The 13,338-nt window shown below is 42.0% G+C and overlaps 1 protein-coding gene across 5 annotated transcripts in view; it reads right to left on the reverse strand.

Moving 5' to 3' along the window:
* The window catches only part of nktr (natural killer cell triggering receptor), a 240,112-nt gene that overhangs the window by 102,700 nt on the left and 124,074 nt on the right, over nucleotides 1-13,338 (reverse strand). The gene's annotated exons all lie outside the window — the stretch shown is intronic.

The raw sequence follows: 13,338 nt of genomic DNA on the forward strand, positions 1-13,338 counted from the left end.
TGGGTATCTTGAGATCAGTCCATGTACACAAATGTGTGTCAGGATTCTTTTCAGCTTAATTTAAAAGTTTTCTGCACTCTCCTCCAAATTGACAGATTAGGCTGATGTGAAGACCGTGTCATCACAAATGGTCAATGGAAGTGCCTGTGCAAAGATGGGGTTAACTCACCTGAAAGGCTTTCTCACATACAGATGAAGTGCCAAGGTCTACACCCATCTCTGGATTGCGAACCTGAACTTGGAAAATCTGTTCCATCACTCAGCAGCACAACAAATAACCTAATGGTGCCCAAATGTGCTTTACTTTTCCATGTGTTCTGTTGAAGACTTTGAAGTTTATTAACAGTTCATAAATAATCCAGAATCATAGGCAAGAAAGAAAAAGAAGCTCTGATTTTTTTCATATCCATAATCATGCCTTCCTTTTCCCAAAAGCAAGCAGTTAAAATGCTTTATATGTAATGAAACACATTACTTATTTTGCAGTCTTGTAATTGGAACTATAGCCAGACCTTAACTCTCAAAGGGATAACAAAATCAACAGCACAAAGCAGCCATGGTTATCAATATACCTACTGGACCCACAGTGGGTGGCAAGGCTAGTCTGGAGAAAGAGCAAGAATTCATTCCTCTTGTAGCTTTGCCACTTATTATAAAACATCTTTAACTTTGAGAAGGTCAGTTGACAATCTGGTTGCAGGCATAAGTGCTACATACATATTCAGAGCAATGTAACTACTTGAACAAGGTATCAGAGAACAAGTGACAGGCACAGAACCCAAACTTTGCAGGAATCAACGTCTCCAAGGTAAGCGAGGACAAAAAAAACCTCTGAAATTTCAAGAGGTCACCTATACACAAATTCGTTTTTTTTTTAATTTCACCTCCCCATCTCAGTCCAAGGCAGACAGACATCTGGCTATTCTCTTAAATAAACTGTTGGAGCAGCACAATTTGAGGCCTGAAGGCAGTTTTCTAGCTTCTTTCCCAGAGAAAATTGAAAAGAAAAGAAATGAAGAGCTAACAACAAAAGAAGCAGACCTTGAATAAAATATTTCATCTACCTCAGGTTACAAGCTTTGGGGAAAAATGCTGCATGATATTAAAAAACCTGCTCCGCTTTATATCTGTGCCTTCCAGCAATTTTCATAAACCATTTCTCGCTATAATAAAGCACAAACTTCAATTGTTCGTTTTCAAGCAGAATGAATAAATGGTAATTTTTACTGCAATTTGTCTGCAGAAATATATTTAACACTTCGCCTGGTTTGTCCCAAACAAGGCTGATCTGTTATGAACTTCTGACTCCTCGTCTCAAGTTTCCTAGGTGACCAACAACTTCCGTTCCTTCAATAAAGGTGAGAATGTGTATCGGGTATGAGCAGGTAGGGAAGGAATTAAGTTTCGAGTTTTGTGAAATAAGAGGTTCAGCTGAGCATGGCTCAGATCAGATAAGAACTTGCAGTTAACAATGGGGTGCTGGAGGCATGGATAATGGGTATGGATGTAGGCTTGCTCGCTGAGCTGATGTTCATTTCCAAATGTTGCATCACCCTACTAGGTAACATCTTCAGTGGGCCTCAGGCGAAGCAGTGTAGATGATTCCTGCTATCTATTTATATGTTTCGGTTTCTTTGGGTTGGTGATGACATTTCCTGTGGTGATATCGTCATTTCCTGTTCTTTTTCTCAGGGGATGGTAGATGGGGTCTAACTCAATGTGTTTGTTGATAGAGTTCCGGTTGGAATGCTATGCTTCTAGGAATTCTCGTGCGTGTCTCTGTTTAGCTTGTCCTAAGATGGATGTGTTATCCCAGTCGAAGTGGTATCCTTCCTTATCTGTACGTAAGGATACTAGTGAGAGAGGGTCGTGTTGTTTTGTGGCTAGTTGGTGTTCATGTATCCTGGTGGCTAGTTTTCTGCCTGTTTGTCCAATATACTGTTTGTTACAGTTCTTACACAGTATTTTGTAAATGACGACATTAGTTTTGCTTGTTGTCTGTATAGGGTCTTTCAAGTTCATTAGCTACTGTTTTAGTGTGTTGGTGGGTTTGTGGGCTAACATGATGCCAAGGGGTCTGAGTAGTCTTGCAGTCATTTCAGAGACGTCTTTGATGTAGGGGAGGGTAGCTAGGGTTTATGGACATGTTTTGTCTGCTTGTTTGAGTTTGCTGCTGAGAAATCGGCGGACTGGTACCCGTTCTTCTTGAATACATAGTATAGGTGATTTTCCTCTGCACTGCGTGGTTCCTCTGTGCTGCAGTGTGTGTTGGCTCATTGAAATAATGTTCTGATGCAGCTTTGTTTGTGGATGTTGGGACGATTGCTTCTGTAGTTCAATATTTGGTCAGTGTGTGTTGTTTCCTTTATTGGCATAAAATACTTGGTAGAAGACTTACACCACTCCATCCACTCCACCCAAGAATTCCTGAAGACCAAAGACACTAAGATAGAAGAGGCTAAAATAATGGTCTCCTTTGATGCAACAGCCCTGTTTACATCAATCAACATTAGCCTGGCCAAGGAACCACAGACTACATTATTAGAAGACCCAAAGACACAGACACAAACACTACTAGCTTCACCAACAAGGACAGCATCCTTGATTAAGGACATGTAGTGTTTTTGTAATCTCAGTACCAATTTCTGTATAAAGACAGCTTGTTTGCAACAATAAGGGGAGTCGCTTGAGAGAGCTCTTAAGGGTAAGAGCTGGAGCCACTACTCTCTAAATGTTTTAAAACCTTAGCTCAGACCTGGCTTGTAGGTATCTATGTTATAGTGTAACATTGATGTCATTGGTAAATAACGGTAATAATTTAAACTAAACAGTCTGTAAGAGTTTTATATTCCAGACTACTACAGAGTACGATCTCCGGGATGAACCAAGAGAGGCTTACACGTCGAGCCCATCAGGGATTCCCTGAGCAGTCTTGAACAGGTACTTTAACACAGGGGTGACAAACTTCTTGTACGAGGATGGATTGGGGAGGTTGGAACTGTTTTTTTCTTGGAGAGGAGAGGGCTGAAGGGAGATCTGATAGAAGTTTTCAAAATCATGAGGTCTGGACAGAGTACATAGGAAAATCTGCTCTCACTCAAAAAAGGATCAAAAACAGGTGGCATTGTTTTAAATTGTTTTGTAAAGGAGCAAATGTGAGGTGAGAGAAAAACCTTTTCACATAGCAAGCAATTCAGATATTTTTAATTCACTCATAGGACATAGGCATTGCTGCTTGAGGCATTATTAAGTGTTCATCCCTAGCTGCCCTTGAGAAGGCAGTGATGAGCTGTCCTCATGAACTGCTGCAGTTTATGTGCTGTAGGTTAACTCACAATGCCATGAGAGAGGGAAATCCAAGATTTTGATACAGCAAGTGAAGGAATGGCAATACAGTTCCAAATCAGGATGGTGAGTGACTTGGAGGGGAACTCCTGCAGTTGGCATACTAAGGGGAGGTCGAGACAACCTTGGCTGACAAGGGAAATCGAGGACAACATAAAAGTAAAAGAAAAAGCATGTAATGTAGTGAAGATAAGGCATCACATGGGCTCATACATTACAGCCTGGAAACATGTCACCTGCACTGGAGAGTGGATTGTTGTGGATGTGGCATCAAGGAGTGCTTAATGCCCAAACACTACATCATAGCAGTGTTCCTCTCCTCCTCTAATGGAAAAAAAAAGAGGGGCAGGGTGGTAGACAGACAAATTTGTTGGTAGCAGAGTAAGTCATTCGGGGCCTGAGCTGAGCTGGAGCAAACTGAGAACTGCCTGGGAAGATAAGAGATTATAAAAATTTACCTTGTGGTTTTGGTGCCTGCATTTTGGGAGCGGAGCAGAGCGGGAACAAACGGAGAGCAGCCTGGGAAGGTAAGAGATTCTGATTTGAAATGGTTTTGACTGAGGAGAAACTGGAGGGCCATGATAACGGTCTGCTAATCTTGAATCTGTGTTAAATTGAATCTTGTTAATTTATTGGTTACAACTTACATAAGCAGATATTAAAAAAAAGTTAAATAAAAAAAATTCAAAACAAATTCAATAAAGATGAAGGGTGAGGTGATGTATTATTTCTGCATGATGTGGCAGCTGGTGGTTCCCAGTGACCATGTCTCTAGTAAATGTTGGTTGCTGGAAGAACACTGGCTCAGAGTCGATGAGCTGGAATCTGAGTTTCAAACATTGCAATACAGCAGGGAGGGGAGAGTTAAATGGACACTGTTTCAGGAGACAATCACATTCATTAGACAGACTAACTAATTCAGCCAGTGGTCAGGGACAGGAAGGTGTGGCTGTGAGTGAGGCAGGTTGAGGGATCCAGAAGATCAAGTTGCAGGAGCCTCAGCCCTTAGCCTTGTCCAACAGGTTCAAGAGTTTTGCTCCCTGTGTGGATAGGAAGGGGGACTGCAGGGAGGATGAGCCGATTGATCGCAGCAGAGAGATGCAGGAAGCCATTCATGTTGGGGGGTGGAAGAGAAGTGTTGTTGTAACTGGGATAAAATGGTTAGAGTCATAGACACTGTGTCCAGAATAGAGAGCCCAGAAAGTTGTGTTGTCTACCTGGCACTCAGGTTCAGGATATCGCATCTGGGCTGCAGAGAAACTTGGACCAGGAGGGTAAAGATCCAGCGATTGTGGTCCATGTACATACCAACGACATAGATAAAACTAGGGCAGAGGTTTTGCTAAGGGAGTATGTACAGCTAAGAGCTAAATTTAAAAGCTGGACCAAAAAAGGTAATAGTCTCTGAATTACTACCTGAGCCATGAGCTAATTGGCACAGGGTCAATAAGATTAAGCAGGTAAATGCGTGGCTCAAAGTTTGATGTGGGAGACATGAGTTTGAATTCATGGGACATAGGTCCCTTCTTCCCCAGTACTGGTGCCAGTTCCGACGGGACAGTCTTCGTCTGAACCATGCTGGGTCCAGAGTCCTAGCGAATTGCATAACTAGGGCTATAGAAAGGGCTTTAAACTAAATGGAGGGAGGAGGATTCAGTTATAGGGGAAATTAGAAAACGCAAATTAAAGGAGGGAGGTAAGAGTGCAGAACTCAGGAGAGGTTATTAAAATCTCCAGCACAGACACAAATAGGACAGAGTGTATGGAAAGGGTTAGCAAACAAACTTCAAGCATACTGGACAAACGAATGACAATGAAAAGAGGGACGATTAAAACAGGACTGAAGGGGTTATATCTGAATGCACACAGTATAAGGAATAAGGTAATTGAGCGTGTGGCACAGATCAAAATTGGCAGGTATGACGTGGTGGGCATCACGGAGACGTGGCTGCAAGGGCATCAGGATTGGGAGCTGAATATTCAAGGATATACATCCTATCGAAAACTTGGACAAGTGGACAGGAGAGGTAGGGTTGCCTTATTAGTAAGAAATTAAATTAAATCAATAGTAAGAAACGAAATAGGATCAGATGGTGTAGAATCTGTTGTGGGTAGAATTGAGGAACCGCAAAGAGATAAAAAGAGCTAGAGTTGGAGTTACATACAGGCCTCTAAATAGTAGTCAGGAGCTGGGGCGCAAGATACACCGGGAGATAGAAAAGATGTATAGGAATGGCAAAGTTACAATGATCATGGGGAACTTTAATATGCAAGTGGACTGCAAGAAAAGTATCTTTTGAAATGTTTACGAGATGATGTTTTGGAGCAGCTTCTGCTGGACCCCTCTAGGGGACAGGCAAAACTGGATTTAATGTTGTGCTATGAGACTGATTGAATTTACTCTGTAATTTGAAAGGGAAAAGAAAGAATCAGAGGTAATGATATTATAGCCGAATAAAGGCAACTATTGAGACACAAAGGAGGAGCTGGGTAGAATTGGCTGGGGGGAGGAGCAGGAAAGACATTGGAACGGCAAAGGCAGGAGTTTCTGGGAGTAATTCAGGACACACAGCAGGGATTCATCCCGAGGAAAACGAAGCATGATACTGGGAGGATGAGGCAACCATTGCTGACTAGGGAAATTAGGGATAAAATAAAAGCAAATGAGAAAGTGGCAAAGGGCAGTGGGAAACCATAGGATTGGGAAGCTTACAAAGACCAAAAGAGGGCCAAAAAAAGGAAGAAGATTAAACAGGAGGGTAAGCTAGCCAGTAATATAAAGGAAGACTGTAAGAGTATCTTTAGATATATAAAGAGCAAAACAGAGGCAAAAGTGGACATTGGGATGCTGGAAATTGGCGCTGCAAAGATAGTAGTGGGGAACAAGGAAATGGCTGAGGAACTGACTAATTACTTTGCATCAGTCTTCACAGTGGAAGACATGAGTAATATCCCACAAATTCAAGACAGTGAGGGGCAAAGCTGAGTATGGTGGTCATCACTAAGGAGAAGGTGCTGGAAACAACCTGAAGGTGGATAATCATATGGACAAGATTGCCTTCACCCCAGAATTCTAAAGAAGATAGCTGAACAGACATTTTTCATGGAATCACTAGAATCAGGTAGGGTCCTAGAGAACTGAAAAATTGCTAATGTGACAAGTTCAAAAGAGGAGTAAGGCAAAAGACAAAAAATTACAGACTGATTAGCTTAACTCCAGCAATGGCTAAGATCCTGGAATCCATTGTGAAGGATTTCTGAATACTTGGGAAGTGAATGGCAAAACAGGGCAACATCAGCATTGTTTCATCAAGGGGAGGTCATGCCTGACAAATCTCTCGAATTCTTTGAAGAAGTAATGAGCAGCTAGACCAAGGAGAGCCAATGGAGTCCAGATGGTCTTTGACAAGGTGCCGCACAGGAGACTACTGAGTAAGGTAAAGGCCCATGGTGTTAGAGGCAAGGTGCTAGCATGGATAGAAATTTGACTGTCTGGCAAAAAGCAGAGAGTGGGGATAAAGGATCTTTCTCAGGATGGCAGCCGGTGACAAGTGGTGTTCCACAAGAGTCAGCGTGGGACCATAACTTTTCACTTTGTACATTAACGATCTAGATGAAGGAACTGAGGGCATTCTGACAAAGTTTGCAGACCGTACAAAGATAGGTAGAGTGACAGGTAGCATTGAGGAGGTGAGAAGGCTGCAGAAGGATTTGGAGTTTAGGAGAGTTGGCAAAGAAGTAGCAGATGGAGTACAATGTGGGAAAGTGTGAGGTCATGCACTGTGGTAGGAAGAATAGAGGCATGGACAATTTTCTAAATGGGGACAAAATGCAGAAGTCTGAAATGCAAAGAGACTTGGGAGTTCTGGTCCAGGTTTCTCCCAAGGTAACCTTGCAGGTTGAGTCAGTAGTTCAGAAGGTAAATGCAATGATGGCATTTATTTTGAGAGGACTTGAATATAAAAGCAGGGGTGTTCTTCTGAGGCACTAGTCAGACCACATTTGGAGTATTGTGCGCAGTTTTGGGTTCCACATCTTAGGAAGGATGTACTGGCCCTGGAGCATGCTCAGTGGAGGTTCACAAGAATGGTCCCAGGAATGTTAGGTTTAACATATGAAGAACATTTCAGGACTCTGGGTTTATACTTGGAGTTTAGAAGGATGAGAAGGGATCAGATTCAAACATACAGAATACTAAATGGCCTTGACAAAGAAGGTGTTGGGAAGATGTTCCCATTGGTAGGAGAGACTAGGACCAGAGGGCATAGACCTATAGTAAAGGGAAGACCTTTTAGAACTGGGATAAGGAGATTCTTCTTCAGCCAGAGAGTGGTGAATTTATGAAATTCATTCCTACAGAAGGCTGTGGAGACCAGGTCATTGAGTATATTTAAGACTGAGATAGATTGATTCTCTTGATACTGAAGAACTTAAGGTTACAGGGAGAAAGCGGGAGAATGGGGTTGAGAAACTTATCAGGGAAGATGACCCCGAGATAGAAATGGAGAGGTCTAGGAAGGGGAGGGAGGAGTCTGAGACGGTCCAGGTAAATTTGAGATCGGGCGTCGATTCTCCTCGGATCCTGCCTGGCCTGCTGTGGTTTTCCAGCACCACATTTTTCAACTGAGAAACTTATCAGCCATGATTGAATGGTGCAGCAGACGTGATGGGGTGAATGGCTTAACTTCTGCTCTTATGTCTTATGGTCCAGGATCAGTGGGAGGCCAGAGGATTGGGAAGCTTTTAAAAAGCAGCAAAGGACAAATTTTAAAAAAGGCATTAAGGTGGAAGATGATGGAATGTGATTGTAAACTAGCTAATGGTATAAAAGCAGATTGCATGTGTTTATTTAGATCTCACAATGAGGGGGGGAAGAGTGGACATTGAAAAACAAGGCTGAAGTAGGAGTAATAGTGAACGAAGAAATGCTGGAGAAACTGAAAAGGTATATTGCAACAGTCTTTATGGTGGAAGATACTAGCAACATACTGGAACATAGAGGGTCAAAGTGCAAAGGTGAGTGTAATAGTCCTATCACTCAGGTGCTAGGGAAGCTGAAAGGTCCAAATGGGGATAAGTCACCTAGATTGGATGAACTACACCCCAGAGTCCAATAGGAGGTAACGGAGGAGATTGTGGAAGCATTGGTGGTGATCTTTCAGGAATCACTAGAGTCAGGGAACATCTCAGAGAATGGAAAATGGCCCACATATCACCATTGTTTAAGAAGGGAGGCAGGCAGAAAACATGAAATTATAGGCTAGTTAGACTGACCTCAGTGATTGGTAAGATTTGAGAGGCCATTAGTAAAGATGAGATTGTGGAGTATTTGAAAGTGCATGGTAAAATAGGGCGGAGTTAGCACTGCTTTGTCAAGGGGAGGTCATGCCTGACAAAGCTGTTAGAATTCTTTGAAGAGGTAATAAGCAAGCTAGAGGAGAATCAGTGGATCTATTTGAAATCTATTTGGATTTCTGGATGGCATTTGACAAGGTGCTGCACTGGAGGCAGATGCATAAGAGTACATGGTGTTAAGGGCACGGTACTGGCATGGATAGAGGATCGGTTGACTGGCAGAAGATGGAGAGGGAGATAAATGCATCTTTTTCAGGATGGCAGCTGGTGATTAGTGCAGTTCCACAGGGGTCAGTTTTGGGACCACAACTATTTACATTATATATTAACAATCTGGATGAAGGAACTGAGGGCACTAAATTAAGTTTCCAGATGACACAAAGGTAGATTGAGAAACAGGTCATGTTGAGGAAGTGACAAGGGTGCAGAAGGACTAGGACAGTGGGCAAAGAAATCAGAGGTGGAATACAATGTGGGAAACTGCGAGGTGTGCACTTTGCACAGAAGAATAGAGGCATAGACTATTTTCTAAATGGGGAAGGATTCAGAAATCTGAAGCACAAAGGGACTCGGGAGTCCTGGTTCAGGATTCCCTTAAGGTTAACATGCAGGTTCAGTTGGGAGTTAGGAAGGCAAAGATATTGTTCGCATTAATTTTGAGAAGACTAAAATACAAGAGCAGGGATGTACTGCTCAGGCAGTACAAGGTTATGGTCAGGCCACATTTGGAATACTGTCAGCAGTTTTGGGCTCCATACCTAAGAATGGGCTGGCCTTGGAAGGAGTCCAGAAGAGGTTTACAAGAACTATTTTGGGAATAAATGAGCAGTTGAGGACTCTGGGTCAATACTCAATAAGAGTTTAGAAGGATGAAGGGGGAATCTCATTGAAACTTACAGAAACAGGAGAGGCCTGGATAGAAAGGATGTGGAGACTAGTAGGAGAGACGAGGAGCCAAAGCACAGTCTACAAGTGAAGGTACAAACTCTGGTACCGAGATGAAGAGGTGAGTAAGTGCAACTCATTGCCACAGAAGACTGCGGAGCTCAAATCATTATGATATTTAAAGCAGACATAGGTAGGTTCTTGATTAGTAAGAGGATAAAGGTTAATGGGCAGAAGGCAGGAGAATGGTATTGACAAACATATCAGCTGTGATCAAATGAGAGAGCAGAGCAGACTCAACGGGCCAAATAGCCTAATTCTGTGCCAATGTCTTATGGTCAGTGGCATTGGTGTGATGCAAGTGTTACTTGCCAGTGTTACTTTTCAGCCCAAGCCTGGATATTGTCCAGGTCTTGCTGCATTTGAACAAGGACTGTTTCAATATCTAAGAATTGTGAATGGTGGTGAACATTATACAAGCAATGAGCACCCCCACTTTTGAAATTATAATGGACGGAAAGTGATTGATAAAGCAGCTGAAGATGGTTGGATCTAGGACACTACCCTGATAAGTTATTGCTGACAGATCCTGACCTCCAACAACCACAGCTATTTTCCTATGTGCCAGGCATGACTCTAACCAGCAGAGAGTTTTCCCTGATTCTCATGGCTTCAATTTTGCACATCAAGGATGAGATATCTGATATGAGGGCAGATTGGAGAAGTTGCAACTGTTTATCTTGGAGTGGAGAAGGCTGAGGGGAGATCTGACAGAAGTTTTCAAAATCATTAAGTGTTGGACAGAGTAAAGGGAAAGCTGCTCCTGTTTGAAAAAAGTATTGAGAAGAAAAGAGACTCTGTTATGCCACACTTGGTCACATGTGACCTTGATGTTTGAATGAAGGCCATAATGAGTTTAGGAGTTAAGTGGCCTTGGAGAAACCTAAATTGGACATCAACGAGCAGGCTATTGCTGAGTAGGTGCTTATCGAAAGCAGTGTTAATAAGACCATAAGAAATAGGAACAGGAGTAGGCTGTTTGGCCCCTCGAACTTGGTCTGCCATTTAGTAGGATCATAGTTGATTGACATTCCTCACATTCAGCTTCCTGTTCTTTCCCCATAACCCCAAGCTCAAGAATCTACCTCGGCCTTAAATATACATCTATCTCTTTAATGATTATGAGAATAGATGGGGTAGTAATGGCACGGTTTGAGTTGTTCTGGTGTGTGGACATGACATAACTAGCCAATTTTCCACATTGCCAGGTAGATGCTAATGTTATAGTTGTACCTGAACAGCTTGGGCTAGGGGTTACCTTCTCTACTGTACCAATTCTGTGAAAACTGAACCATTTCGTTTACTTAATTCTCATTTTTCCTCACAAAATGTATGAACTACTGCAGAATTACATTCATCGATCATATATTTGCTCATTTGACAAGCATGCCTATGCCTATATGTCCTCCTGAAGTTTGTGACAATTCCCTTCATTACCTACTGTTATGAAGGTGTGGGTGCATACTTGTATCTTTGAGAGTTGAAAAGCTAGCAAGGACTGACAAAGCACAGAGAGTCCTGAACAAAGTAAAAATGCAACACGTGGTTGAAACAAATAGCTGCACCTGAATTGCCATGAAACAAAACAAATTCAAGTTTGGCCAGTTTAAATTATGCTCCAGATACCAAAATCGAATCGAATTTTAAATATGTTTTTGATGATATCTAAACCAATGTAGTGATCAGACGTTTCAGGGTATAAAATCGGACATTTTGAACAGTTGGAGGAAGAACTGCCAAGCCACCAACAGGTACAGACTGCTTGCAGAACAGCTCTCTGAAAGGTAACTGTCTACAAGAAGTTTGTGTAGCAGAACATCAAGGCTGACCTAGAGAAAAATTTAGAGGAAAAGCTATAAAGGAGAATCAACAAAGCTGAGTGGTTTTGAAACATGATTTTTTTTTTTGTAAATTTTAACTGAAGTTTTTAAATCAGACCAGTATTGTAGAGTGGGAGATAAAAGATAGGTTTAAGGGAAAGGAGTTGGAAATAGTTGTTGTTTTAATGTTCTCTGTTGGACTTAAGGAATAAAATTGTTAATTTTTTCCCTGGAGCATCGGAGGCTGAGGGGTGACCTTATAGAGGTTTGCAAAATTATGAGGGGCATGGATAGGATAAATAGACAAAGTCTTTTCCCTGGGGTCGGGGAGTCCAGAACTAGAGGGCATAGGTTTAGGGTGAGAGAGGAAAGATATAAAAGAGACCTAAGGGGCAACTTTTTCACACAGAGGGTGGTACGTGTATGGAATGAGCTGCCAGAGGATGTGGTGGAGACTGGTACAATTGCAACATTTAAAAGTCATTTGGATGGGTGTATGAATAGGAAGGGTTTGGAGGGATATGGGCTGGGTGCTGCCAGGTGGGATATCTGATTGGAATGGACGGGTTGGACTGAAGGGTCTGTTTCCGTGCTGTACATCTCTATGACTCTACTTTAAATAGTGGACTCTGGGATGGTTCTTTGCCTCTCAAAATTTAACAGATTGCAGCGTGAGGTGAGCTTGTGTGTGTCAGGGTTAAATTAGCAGTGGGGGTTTACCTCGTGTCCTAACACTACGTTGGTATTCAAGTTTGAATCATTAATATACATTTGGTGCAATGGTCCTAATATTGACTGGAATATACACTTTCTGTCAAAAAACAATTGTCATCTGCTTTCTGTTTTCTGTATCCATGTCATCATTACCTCTTTAATCTTGAGCTTTTCATTTTATTAGAAAATAAATTACGTGGTGCTTGGTCATACCATTCAAAAGTTCATTTACACATCAAATGCATTGTCCTCAAAATCTCCTTTACTTAAAAAAAAATCATTCATCAAACATAACTTACCTTTAACAAATTCATGCTGATTTCATTTATCAGCCCACATTTTTCCAAATGTCAACTGAATTTGCCACAGATTTTCTCTCAGTGTCTCTGTCATTGATTTCAAAATCATTGGCCTGTAGTTTCTGGCCTTACATCTTTTATTTAATAAAATAATATTTTGCCTAATGTAAAACAAAGAACTGCTGATGCTGAAGATCTGAAATAAAAAGAGAATTATTAGAGAAACTCAGCAGGTATGGTAGCATCTGTGAAATGAAATCAAGGTCACTGGATTCAAAGTTACTGATTTCTGAAGAAGTTGCTGCCAGACTTGCTGAGTTCCTCCAGCACTTTGTTTTCAGAATGCAATTTGAGAACCTGTTTACTTATGTTAATTATGGATGGAAATCAGCTAAGTTTTTTTTATATAGATGGACAATGCATTTCTCTCAAATCATAGAGCTATACATCAAGGAAACGGATCATTCAGTCCAACTCATCTATACCAAACAGACATTTCAATCTGACCTAGTCCCATTTGCCCCATATCCCTGTAAACCTTCCCTATTTATGTACCAGTCCTTTAAATGTTGCAATTGGGTCTATCCGCTCAAGGATAGATTACCTGTTTGTGTCCCGAACGTTCTCGGTCAGATCCACCGACGTCAAGCCGGTGTTCTTCTCTGACCACTGCCTCCTGCTGGCCGACTGTCACCTACAGGACGAGCAGCGGGCTGGTAAGGGAACGTGGAAACTGAACACCAAGCTGTTGACCCCGGGAAACATTGAGGAGCTCAACAGGGACTACGCAGGTTGGACAACCATGAAGCCCCTCTTTGAGTCCCTAGCGGACTGGTGGGAAACAGTAAAAGGGAACATCA

This window comes from Chiloscyllium plagiosum, chromosome 5 (assembly GCF_004010195.1).
Source record: "Chiloscyllium plagiosum isolate BGI_BamShark_2017 chromosome 5, ASM401019v2, whole genome shotgun sequence".
NCBI classification, from domain to species: Eukaryota; Metazoa; Chordata; class Chondrichthyes; order Orectolobiformes; family Hemiscylliidae; genus Chiloscyllium; species Chiloscyllium plagiosum.